Genomic DNA, 12,315 nt, shown 5'->3' with positions numbered 1-12,315 from the left:
CAATCTGTTGGTTGCCATTTTGTCCTATTGACAGTGTCCTTTGCCTTACAGGAGCTTTGTTATTTTATGAGGTCCCATTTGACAATTCTTCATCTTAGAACATAAGCCATTGGTATTCTGTTCAGAAACTTCTCTCCTGTGCCTAGGTATTCGAGGTTCTTGCCCATCTTCTCTATTACTTTCAGTGTATCTAGTTTTTTGTGAATGTCCTTTATCCACTTGGACTTGAGCTTCATACAAGGGGATAAGAATGGATTAATTTTCATTCTTCTACATGCTAACCTCCAGTTGAACATATGTTGAAACTGCTGTCCTTTTTCCACTGGACGGTTTTAGCTCGTTTGTCAAAGATCAAGTGACCATAGTTGTGTGGGTTCATTTCTGGCTGGCATTTGTGTTCTCTTAGGGTCTGTATGATAACAGTCCAGGATCTTCTGGCTTTTATAGTCTCTGGTGAGAAGTCTGGTGTAATTCTTACAGGTCTGCCTTTATATGTTACTTGACCTTCTTCCCTTACTGCTTTTAGTATTTTTTTTCTTTGTTTTGTACATTTGGTGTTTTGATTATTATGTGACTGGAGGTATTTCTTTTCTGGTCTAGTCTATTTGGAGTTCTGTAGGCTTCTTGTATATTCATAGACATCTCTTTCTTTAGGTTAGGGAAGTTTTCCTCAATAATTTTGTTGAAGATATTTACTGGTCCTTTAAGTTGGGAATCTTCACCCTCATCTATACCTATTATCCTTAGGTTTGGTCTTCTCATTGTGTCCTGGATTTCCTGGATGTTTTGGGTTAGGAGATTTTTACATTTTGCATTTTCTTTGACAGTTGTGTCAATGTTTTCCAGGGTATCTTCTGGACATGAGATTCTCTCTTCTGTCTCTTGTATTTTGTTGGTGATGCTTGCATCTATGACTTCTGACCTCTTTCCTAGGCTCTTTCCTAGGATTTCTATCATCAGCGTAGTCTCCCTTTGAGATTTTTTTATTGTTTCTACTTCCATTTTTAGATCCTGGATGGTTTTGCTTAATTCCTTCACCTGTTTGGTTGTGTTTTCTTGCAATTCTTAAAGAGATTTTTGTGTTTCCTCTCTAAGGGCTTCTATCTGTTTACCTGTGTTCTCCTGTACTTCTTTAAGGGAATTAATTATGTCCTTCTTAAAGTCCTCTATCATCATCATGAGAAGTGATTTTAATTCTGAATCCTGCTTTTTGGTGTGATGGGGTGCCCAGGGCTTGCTATGGTGGGAGAACTGGGTTCTGAGGATGCCAAGTAACTTTGGTTTCTGTTGCTTACATTCTTGTGCTTGCCTTTTGCCACCTGGTTAACACTAGTGCTACCTGCACTTACTGTCTCTGACTGGAGCCTGTCTTTCCAGTTATCTTGCTTGTGTCGGAACTCCTCAGGGTCCAGATGTCTCTGTGATCCTGTGATACTGTGATCCTGTGATCCTGTGATCCTGTCATCCTGTCATCCTGTCATCCTGAGCTCCCGCTGCTGTGAGTGCAGTGGCTCCTCTAGGATGTCTCAGGATATGGTGTCTTCATGGGAGCAGACCAGCTAGGTGTCTTCCCCAGCCACAAGGACCAAGTGAGGGCCAGTTAAAACTTTACCTGCTGGTTGTTCAGCCCTTGATTCAGTTTTTAACTAGTTTCAAAGAAAATAGAAAAATAAAGAGTAAAAGTAAAAGCAGTTTCAATTGGCCTTTGGACCCCTGCACCGGTAGTTAGGAGTCTAGAACAGCTGGAGAAGCCCTTCCAGGGGCTCGTTTTCTGTAAAAGCCTCTCTTAAAGGGGCCAGCAGTTTTTTGGCTTCTACGGTAAGGAGCTGGCAGTTGTTTCTCCTAGAAAAATCTGGCAGTGATTATTGGGTTCAGCAGGTGACAAGGGGCTCCTTTCTTGAAATAACAGCTAGAAAAAGTAAGAATTTTGTCTGGTCTAAATATATAAAATGTGTGCAGCAACTTCATTCTTGTTTCTGACTGGTTTTAAACGTATAAATATGTTCTGCATGTCTTGGTTATAGACTATCAGCTCATAAGTTTATTGGGTATAATTAAAAATTTGTAACATTGGTAACAGAAAATTGCTTTAAAACTGGTAACTCAGGGTTGGAGTCATTCTAAACAGCAACATGTGGCATGAGCTGACCCAGGGAAACTGGTCTCTAGAGATAGGTCCAAATTGGGTAATATTTTATGTATTATAAAGACTTATAAAAGACTTTAGGTGACCACCACCACCAGCACAGCTGTGCCAGAGCCGCCAGGAGACCGGCTGCCTGGCTTCCCCCAACCCTCCCTGGCCACCACATCCTCGGATTTGTTCCAACAGTCTGTTAAAACATGGTGGATTACTATGAAGTGCTGGGCGTGCAGAGACATGCCTCACCTGAGGACATTAAAAAGGTGTATTGAAAACAAGCACTTAAATGGCATTCGGACAAAAATCCTGAGAATAAAGAAGAAGCAGAGAGGAAATTCAAACAAGTAGCTGAGGCCTATGAAGTGTTATCGTCGGATGCTAAAAAGCGGGACATCTATGACAAATACGGCAAGGAAGGATTAAATGGTGGTGGAGGAGGAGGTGGAAGTCATTTTGACAGTCCATTTGTGTTTGGCTTCACATTCCGGAACCCAGATGATGTCTTCAGGGAATTTTTTGGTGGAAAGGACCCATTTTTATTTGACTTCTTTGAAGACCCATTTGATGACCTTTTTGGAAACCGAAGAGGTCCCTGAGGAAGTCGAAGCCAAGGTGCCGGCTCCTTTTTCTCTGCCTTCAGTGGATTTCCTTCCTTTGGAAGTGGATTTCCTGCCTTTGATACAGGCTTTACTCCATTCGGGTCACTAGGTCATTGGGGTCTCACTTCATTCTCTTCAGCGTCATTTGGCGGCAGTGGAACGGGCAACTTCAAATCAATATCAACTTCAACTAAGATAGTTAATGGCAAAAAAAATCACTACAAAGAGAATTGTGGAGAACGGTCAAGAAAGAGTAGAAGTTGAAGAAGATGGACAGTTAAAGTCCTTGAGGATAAATGGTAAGGAGCACCTGCTATGCTTGGATAACAAGTAATTCAACATACACATTTAACAGAAATGCTAAACCATAGCAAGCACCATTTGAGGAATAACAGGAACTTTTTTTTTGAAGATTTCAAACGAACTCGACTTTCTGTATAACTGTACCTAATCTAAAGTATTTATAAAACAGCTCATTGGAGTCCCCACTTGTCAGATTTTTTAGTTTGTTGTTGGGACCACAAAATATAGGACCTTTCTTCCTTTTTTTTCTTCTTTTTTTTTTTTTTTTGTCTTTAAAAATTGTTGTAATCTCTGTATGCACTTTGCTTTAAATGAAATGTAATCTGAGGTGTGCCCTGTGACTGAGTAGCGCTAGGACAAGATTGTTTTTAACACCAGCATGGAGCTGCTTCCCATTGGGTTGAATTGTGAGTGAGTACTGTCAGCCTGCTGTGAAGTTAACATTGCTAGATGAATCTTCTACAGAAATATTTCAATTTTATTTTCAGTATTTAGTGATGAAAGCTATTACTGCATCAATGGTAATACATTTCTGGTTTAGTGTAAATTAAGGATGTTTTCTAGTTGTGCATGGATGTTGGCAATCTTGTCAGTTTGACTATTGTTTAAATATGTAATCTTAAGCTTAGGTTTTAAAAAGCTGGTAATTTGGGTTTTTGTCATTTGCTTAAAAAAAAAAGAAAAGAAATGTGAATGTGTTTGGTGCATTAAAAAAAAGATTTAGGGCAGTGTCTCTTTGAGGTATTGGAGGCTATACTGTCTTGTATTCATGTGCAGGAATTGGCAGCCAAACTTAGTAGCATGGGGGTGATGTACTTGGTGTTGATTTTGGAGAGACTGGATTGTTGGAGGTTGAGTTTTGCTTTCCAAAGTTATGGTTGTGCTCTGGTGTTACAAGGGAAAGTCAAAGATTGTTGGTTAAACTGCCAGTGTTCCATTGGCTGCGGTTTACAGTTCAATCACAGGTTTGGGATTTTAACTCACACATATTTGTAATTAAGAACACATCAAGCAGGTGGAGATTGTTTCAGGATTTGTGAAGGGTTAATGAAGCTACGGAACTTGTGGAAGCATTGCAGCCTGGCTTGTCTACTCTAGCTGCCATTCCAAGAAATACATATAGAATTATTATAGATTTGGAAGATTGTTTTTATACTGTTCCTTTGCATCCTGGTGACTGTGAGAAGTTTGTATTTAGTGAGTTTGCTTGTAATTTTGGAGAATCCATAAAGTGATATCATTGAAAAGTTTTGCCTCAAGGAATGGCTAATAGCCCTACATTATGTAAAAAAAAAAAAAAAAAAAAAAAAAAAAAAAATTGTGTCACTGCTTCAATACAAGAAGTTAGGACTTTGAATCTTTCAGTGTATATTATTCATTATATGGATATTTTATTAGCTGATTCCTCTGAAGGAGTTTTCCTACAAGCCTTTGCTCTCATACAACGAGCTTTAAATTTTGGGGGATTTCTTGTTGCTCCAGAAAAGATTCAAAGGCAATATCTTTTTCAGTATTTGGGACCTCAGTTATATCCTAAGCAGATTGTGGCACAGAAAATTCCAATAAGAAAAGATAGTTAGGGCTGAAGAGATGGCTCAGTGGTTAAGAGCACTGACTGCTCTTACAGAGGTTCTGAGTTCAATTCCCAGCAACCACATGGTGGCTCACAGCCATCTGTAATGGGATATAGTTCCCTCTTCTGGCTTGCAGGTATACATTAAAAAAAAAGATAGTTTGCTTTTGATGATTTTCAAAAGCTGTTAGGAGAAAAGCTAAGACCTCATCTTAAGCTTACCACAGGAGTACTTAAACCTCTGTGTGATATTCTTAATGGGGATTAAAATCCTACTTCCCCTCAAAAATTAACTAATGAGGGACAAATAGCTTTTCAGAAAGTGGAGGAAAGTATTAGTCAGCAACAGATACATTATATAGACCATGATCAATTGTTGGCTGTTTGCGTTTTTGCTACTCATGTGCTCACAGCAGTCCGTTGGCAAAAGAAACTATTAATGTGGATTCATCTTTCTTCATCTGCAAGTAAAGTTTTAACACCCTATTATAAAGCTGTTGATGTGTTAATACAGAATTGTAGAATAGAATCAAGAAAGTATTTTGGGAAAGAACCTGATGAAATATTTATTCCTTATTCCAAACAGCAGTTAAGTTGGTTATTGCAGAATGCTAATATCTGGCCTATTGCATGTGCAAACTTTTATACCAAAAAGCAAAATTGATAATCATTATCCAGAAACCAAGCTGTTATATTTTTCTCTATGCATGCTTTTGTATTTCCTGTAAATTTATGCAGCAGCCCATAGAAATGCACCTACTGTATTTACAGATGGCTCATCTAATGTGAAAGCAGCATGTACGATTGGATCACATGTTCATTCTCTTGAGTTTCCCCCAACTTCACAAGTTATTGAACTATGTGCTGTAGCCACTGTTTTTGAAACACTGAAAAATCAAGCTTTCAGTTTGTATACTGATATAGCCAATATATAGCTTATGGTTTACAATTGCTTGAAATTGTTCCTTTTTAAAAGTATTGCTAATTCTCATTTTGCAATTATTTATACAAATACAACTCAATTTAAGAGAATGCACTGTTCCTTAACTTTATAGGACAACAGATTTGTATATCAGGACGGTTATAGGCCTTACACAGGAACAGTTAGCCAAACAATCTCATTCTTCACATCATCAAAATAGTAATAGCTTGAGACAATAATTTGGTATTTTTAGAGAATGTGCACATCAAATTGGAAAGACTATCCTGAGTATCCTCAATTTCTACCTACCACATAATGGTGTTAATCCTCGAGGACTTATACCTAATCAATTATGGCAAATGGGTGTTACTCATATTTCTGATTTTGGAAAATTAAAATAAGTACATGTGACTATTGACATCTTTTCACACTTTCTAGTTGCAACTGCTGTAACAGGAGAAGCAACTAAAAATGTAATTAGTTATAGCCTACATTGTTTTTCTGTGATGGTTGTTCCAAATCAAATTAAACAAATAATGAAGCTGGCTATTAGAGTCAAGCATTTGAGATGTTTTGTCAAAATTTAATATTACCCTTATTACTGGGATTTAATCAAGGACAATGTACTAAGAAATAAGTATTTTGGAACTTTAAAACAATATCTTCCTAAAATAAAAAAGGGGGAGTCATATCCCTGTACACCACAAATTTATTTAAATCCTGTTCTTTTTTATTTAAAAATTTTAAAATGTGGATGCCAAGGAACTCTCTGCTGAGTGTTTATGGCATCCTACAACTAGGCATACTTATGCCTAGGTGAAATGAAGAATCCACTTACTGGCATATGCCATGATCCAGATCAGATATTTAATATGGGGAAAAAGGAATATTTGTGTTTTTTCTACAGGATCCTGAAGGAGCATGCAAGCTGCCAGAGTGATTGGTGAGACATGCTGATGCTGAGGCAAAGAGTGATGCTGACCTCTGAGCTTTCAGAATATCCTGACTGTGGTGACTAGGAAGCTGTATTGAACATATGTTCCTGACTCACCTTTGCTTGCCTATATCCCAGATTGGACAAGCTGCCTTGCCTCAAGTTTTTATACTTTGTGGGACAGAGAATCAAAAAGAGAAGTTATAATGACTATTCTACTTTCTTTAATGTGACCAATTATTCTGACTCATTCATGGAGTGGTCTAGAAATCAATCCAATATTGGAAATAACAGTCTTCATTTGGAAGGCTTGTTCTGGACATTTTCAGAGACATATTTGGAAGTTAGCTGTAGTTCTCTATGATGTTAGCAATCGATAAAGTTTGGGTAGGATCTGGATTTCAAACAAGTGTTCATGTATGTGTTAAGGCTCTTTTAATAGTCATGTTAAAATTATTTTTGATTCTTCTACAGTATTCAATGTAAGTTATATTGATTGTACACTTTCTAACTGCATTAATGTATTGAAAACTGGCATATCTTTTATGGTGGTCTATCAACCAGCTTTTGTTCTTTGGCCTGTGAGTATTACAGAATCTTGGTATTCTGAAAAAAGCTTGCAAGTACTGGAAGAAATGAATCAGGCTTTAAGCAGAAGCAAGAAGGTAGTGGGCTTGATTAATGTTGGCATAGCAGCTTTGATTACATTAATTGCTAGCACCACTGCTTCTGCAATTGCTTTGACACAAGAAGTTAAGACAGCTACATTTGTTAATCATCTAGCAAAAAATGTTACTAATGTTCTGAGTATTCAAGAGGATTTAAATAGACATTTGGAACAACAAATTGATGCTCTTTATGATACTATGCAAATTATTGGAAAGTAGGTTCAGGGTCTAAATGTAAGGAGCCAACTTGAGTGTCATGCCAAATACCAATGGATTTGTGTTACTTCTAAAATTTACAATGTCAGCCACTATAATTGGGAAAAAGTTCAAAAACACTTGCAGGGTATTTGGCATAACTCTAACATCTCTCTGGATGTTTTAGCTTTGCACACTGAGATTATAAATTTAAAGAATGCTGCTCCATTGAGCTTTGATTCAACAGATACTGCTGATAAAATTATTCATGTCCTGAATAATTTCCATCTTGGTCAAGCTTCAAGAAAGGCATATACAGCTTGATCATGCTAGCCCTTTTGGTCCTGGGAATACTTTTGTTCCTGCCTATCATGTTAACGCTTGTCTTTAACAATATCAACATGTTGTCAGCCAAAATACATAGCTTCAAACTAAAAATGGACCCCCAGATTTAACAGGCTGGCAAGCTAATGACAGGCAACCTTCTGCAGTTCCTTACCAACCTAAGACAGAAGTGCATTGCTTTTGATAATGCATATTCCATGATGGGTAAGGAGGGCATTCTTATCAGAATGACCTAAGACAGGCTCAGTCTTGGTAAATAAAATGAAGGGGGAGGGGTGGAGAGCTTTTGGGGCTGCTTAGCTGGAATCTGACATTAGCCAAGGACAAGGAAATGGGCTTTAGGCAGGAATCTGACATTGGGCCATGATAAGGAAGTAAGTTCAGGCAGTAATCTAATTTTAGGCTAAAACAGAGAAGTAATTACAGTCAGGAATCTAAGTCTTAGGCTAGAACAAAGAAGTAGGCCTCAGGCATGAATATGACTGTGGGCTAGGACAGGGAAGTAGGCGCAGATATTTTTGTCATCCTGATGAGCCCTTAGAAACAGTGATCATGTGAGTGATCATAGAAGTGATCACGAGACTTTGTTTATTGCCTTGTTTGTTCCTTGACTATTTGCATCTATTATATTGCTAGTTCCTCAATCTAAAACTGACCTAAATACTTGCATGTAATTAAAATGGTTTAAAAGCAAATTGGGAAAAAATAAACCTGCCTCAGCCTTCAGCCTCAGAACTGTCTGGGGTCATGCTACACTGTTGTCTAATCATCTTTTTTTCTTTTTAATCCTCACTCCTGCGCTGGAGAACCTGTTGCCTGACTGAGTTGGCCTGGTTAGTACCCAGTTTCTGGGAAATACCAGACGTTCTTTCAGTTCCTGGAACCCTAGACCGCATATGTCCTTTCTTGATCTTGTACTTTAACTACTAAGATTGCTATTAAGATTACAGCGGGTAATTTCATGGGTTTGGCTCCTGGCAAGACAACATGAATATTTTTCAAGAGAACATGAAAATTAGCTGAATAAAACAAGGAAGTAAATTCATGGCATGAAAATAGAATTCAGTTAAAAGAAATACAGAACATAACCCAACCAAAAGTAGTCATGGAATTAAAAAGCTCAACAGTGAAATAAAAAGTTGATACACAAGAGGTATTCTGGTACTAGAAACCTAGCTAACTACATGGTGCTAATGAACTTATGGTTATTGAAGAAAAATCTATAACTATTAATTTACTAGACCAGTATAATCTCTATCAACAGTCTATAAACATTTGTTCTTATACACACAGATAAACATAACCTTCACCCTTCAATAAGAAAATTTCTCTTTGCAACAAACAGAGACCATTACAGAAAAGCACAACCAAGCAATATGTAGAGTGGAGGAAGACAGTCCCAAAGGATACATCTATAAAACACTGTCACACATAAGTCTCAGGGAACATTGTGAAAGAGGGGCAGAAAAATTATAAGAACCATATGATCAGTGACTTGGCTTTAAGATTGTGTCTCCTAGTAACATCAAAATCTACATCCAAAAAGCCTAACCAACACAACTGTTCAAACATAAGCTGATCAAGGAGGATACCAGCATGACAAACTGCACAGGGAGAAGCCCACAAGGTCTCAACATCCTCCCCAAAGGAGAACAAACTAATTAGTTGTCCAGAGACAATCATCAGCCATTAAAACATGCATACAATAGTATGAACTCAATAGATTATACTTCGAGTTATGTCTGTGTATACATGTTTGTGTTTGTGAATATGTGCAATAAATGCATACAATAATGATGAAGAAGGTGTCCATGAATTTGAAGGTGATCAAGTGGTAAAACGGAGGTTTTAGAACAGTGGTTCTCAGTCTTCCTAATGCTGCTACCCTTTATATCAGATTATGGTGATTTCCCAAACACACAAAATTATTTTCATTGCTACTTCATAACTATAAATTTTTCTACTGTTATGAAGTGTAATGTTAATATCTAATTTTTCCAATGGTCTAAGGTGACCCCTGTGAAAGGATCATTCAACCACCAAAGAGGTCACAACTCATAGGTTTAGAGAGAGGAAATGGAAGGGAGGAAGGTTGTGATAAAAATATAATGTTTAAAAATAAACAAAAGCAAACAAATTAAAGAAGTTCAATGGAAAGTCCTATCAATAAAATACTTCCCTGGGAAGAAAGATTATCAGGGTCTGGGGATGGAAATATTTCTTGGTTGTTAAAAGAGCTTGGTGCTCTTGCACAGAACTGGAGCTTATTTCCCAGCACCCGCATCGCATGGCTCACAGTCGATCTATATACTTGAATTCTCAAAATCTGGTAGCTCAAAACCACCTGTAACTCCAGTTCCAGGGGATCCGACACCCTCCTTTAGCCTTCACTGTTACCAGACATGTAAATAGTACACATGCAGACAAAACACCCATACATATAGAGTAAATTTATGATCATAAACATTTTGTAAGTATTACATTCCCTTTATTGTCTATGAAATGCCCATTATATATGTACGAAAACTATGCCATTTGGTACCAATGTCAAAATGTGTTTGTTTCCTTTGTTTTTAGTTTGGCCCTATCAGAATTATACATTCTAGCTATCTTTTTAACTCAACAAATGTTGGTCTTGTTTATTTCTTTTCCTTGCATTGAATTTCCTTCTTGGCAAAAGAAGTTGACTACTTTCTATATATTCATTGAATATTTGTACTGATTTTGAGAAGTTTCTTTTTTCTTTTTCCTTTTTTTTATTAATCATTCCATTCGTTTACATCTCAAATGATATCCCACTTCCGGGGTTACCCCTCCACCAACCCCCATCCCACATCAGCCCTCCCCGCCTCCTTTGCCTATATGAGGGTGCTCACCCACTCACCCTCTCCTGCCCACTCCAGCATCCCCCTATTCTGGGGCATCAACCTCCCCAGGACCAAGGGTCTTGCCTCCCATTGCTGTCAGGCAAGGTCATCCTCTACTACATATGTATCTGGAGCCATAGATCCCTCCATAAATACTCCTTGGTTGGCAGTCTAGTCTCTGGGAGAACTGGGTGGTCAGGCCAGCATGTGTTATTCTTCCAATGGGGTTGCAATCACCCTCCACTGCTCCAGTCCTTCTGCTAGCTCCCCCACCAGGTTCCCTGAGCTCAGTCTGATGGTTGGCTCCACACATCACATCTGCATTGGTCAGATGCTGGCTGGACCTCCCAAGGAACCACAACACCAGGTTTCTATCAGCAAGCACCTCTTGACCATGGCAACAGTGTCGAATTTAGTGTCTGCAGACATGATGGATCCCCAGGTGAGGCAGTCCCCGGATGGCCCTTCCTTCAGTCTCTGTTCCATTTTTTGTCCCTGTTCTTCCTTTGAACAGAAACATTTCTGGGTTAAAAACTTTGAGGTGGGTGGGTGGCCCCATACCTCGACCAGCGGCCATGCCTATTTACTGGTGGTAGATACAGGTTCTATCTCCCCCTTCTTTTTGTTTAGAACCTTTACCGAGTCACTGGGTCTCTCTCTCTCTCTCTCTCTCTCTCTCTCTCTCTCTCTCTCTCTCTTTATCTCTCTCCTACTTGACTGTTAGTAGTTTGAAAAAGGATATCTCAAGTGTAACCTCATTTCCTAACATACCTTTTCACTCAGTTGTCTGGTCATTGAATAAGAGTTTAGTTGAAATGGTTCTATCTTTTCTTTCTATTTCTTTGAACAAAAGCAAATTTGTTGAGGGAAGGATATATTTTATCTTATGGCTTAAAGTCCATCATGAAGGGAAATTATTAGTCAGGTTCTCAAGAGTAACAAAATTTATAGAATGAATCTTTCCATATGTATAGAAAGGGGGTTTACTGGAATGACTTACAGGCTGCAGTCTAGCTAATCCAACAATGGCTGGCTATGGATGGAAAGTCCAAGAATCCTGTAGTTTCTCAGTCCACAAGACTAAATGTCTTAGCTGGTCTTCAGTATATGCTGGAATCCCTAAGAAGTAAGGTTCTAATGCTGGTGTAGGAATGGACATGTTAGCAAGGCAAGGGCAAGCAGACAAGAGCAAAAAGCTTCCTCTTCCAGGTCTAGCAAAACATGTGGCCTAGATTAGAGGATTAAGAGCTTGTGTCTTCCAGCTTCACGATTTGGATCAAAGCCCTGTGACTTTCTACCTCAAAGATGCATACCTGAAGTAGATTTGCCCACTTCAAAGCAAGCAAAAATTTTCTCACAGGTATGTCCTCTGTTTCTGGATTTAGTTCATTACTGATGTAGTCAAGTTAACAACCAAAAAAATAATCATCACAGAACTCAAGAAGAAATTTGGAGTAGGAACTGAAGCAAAGATCATGGAGAAATACTGCTCCCATGTTTGTTCATTTTCCATTTTTATACAGCCTAGGCCTATCTACCTAAGTATGCATGACTACAGTAGACTGGACCCTGCCACACACATCATTCATTAATCCAAAAAAAAAAAAAATGTCCTACAGTCTTGCCTATAGGACAATCTAATGGAGGCATTTCTCTGTTGAGGTTCCCTCTTTTCAGATGACCCCAGCTTATATCAAGTTGACAAAAGGCTAACCAATACTGGAGCAAAATCCTTTTCTTTACTTACAAGTTTTTTCTGTTTACAT

The 12,315-nt window shown here is 38.3% G+C and overlaps 1 pseudogene; it reads left to right on the top strand.

Annotated features, from left to right (window-relative positions):
- The first annotated feature begins 2,343 nt into the window (after positions 1 to 2,343).
- Positions 2,344 to 3,076, top strand: LOC114634961 (annotated as a pseudogene).
- The last annotated feature ends 9,239 nt before the right edge of the window (positions 3,077 to 12,315 follow it).

Source organism: Grammomys surdaster, unplaced genomic scaffold, assembly GCF_004785775.1.
Source record: "Grammomys surdaster isolate TR1022 unplaced genomic scaffold, NIH_TR_1.0 1149, whole genome shotgun sequence".
NCBI lineage: Eukaryota > Metazoa > Chordata > Mammalia > Rodentia > Muridae > Grammomys > Grammomys surdaster.
This window is presented reverse-complemented; position numbering and strand designations above follow the sequence as displayed.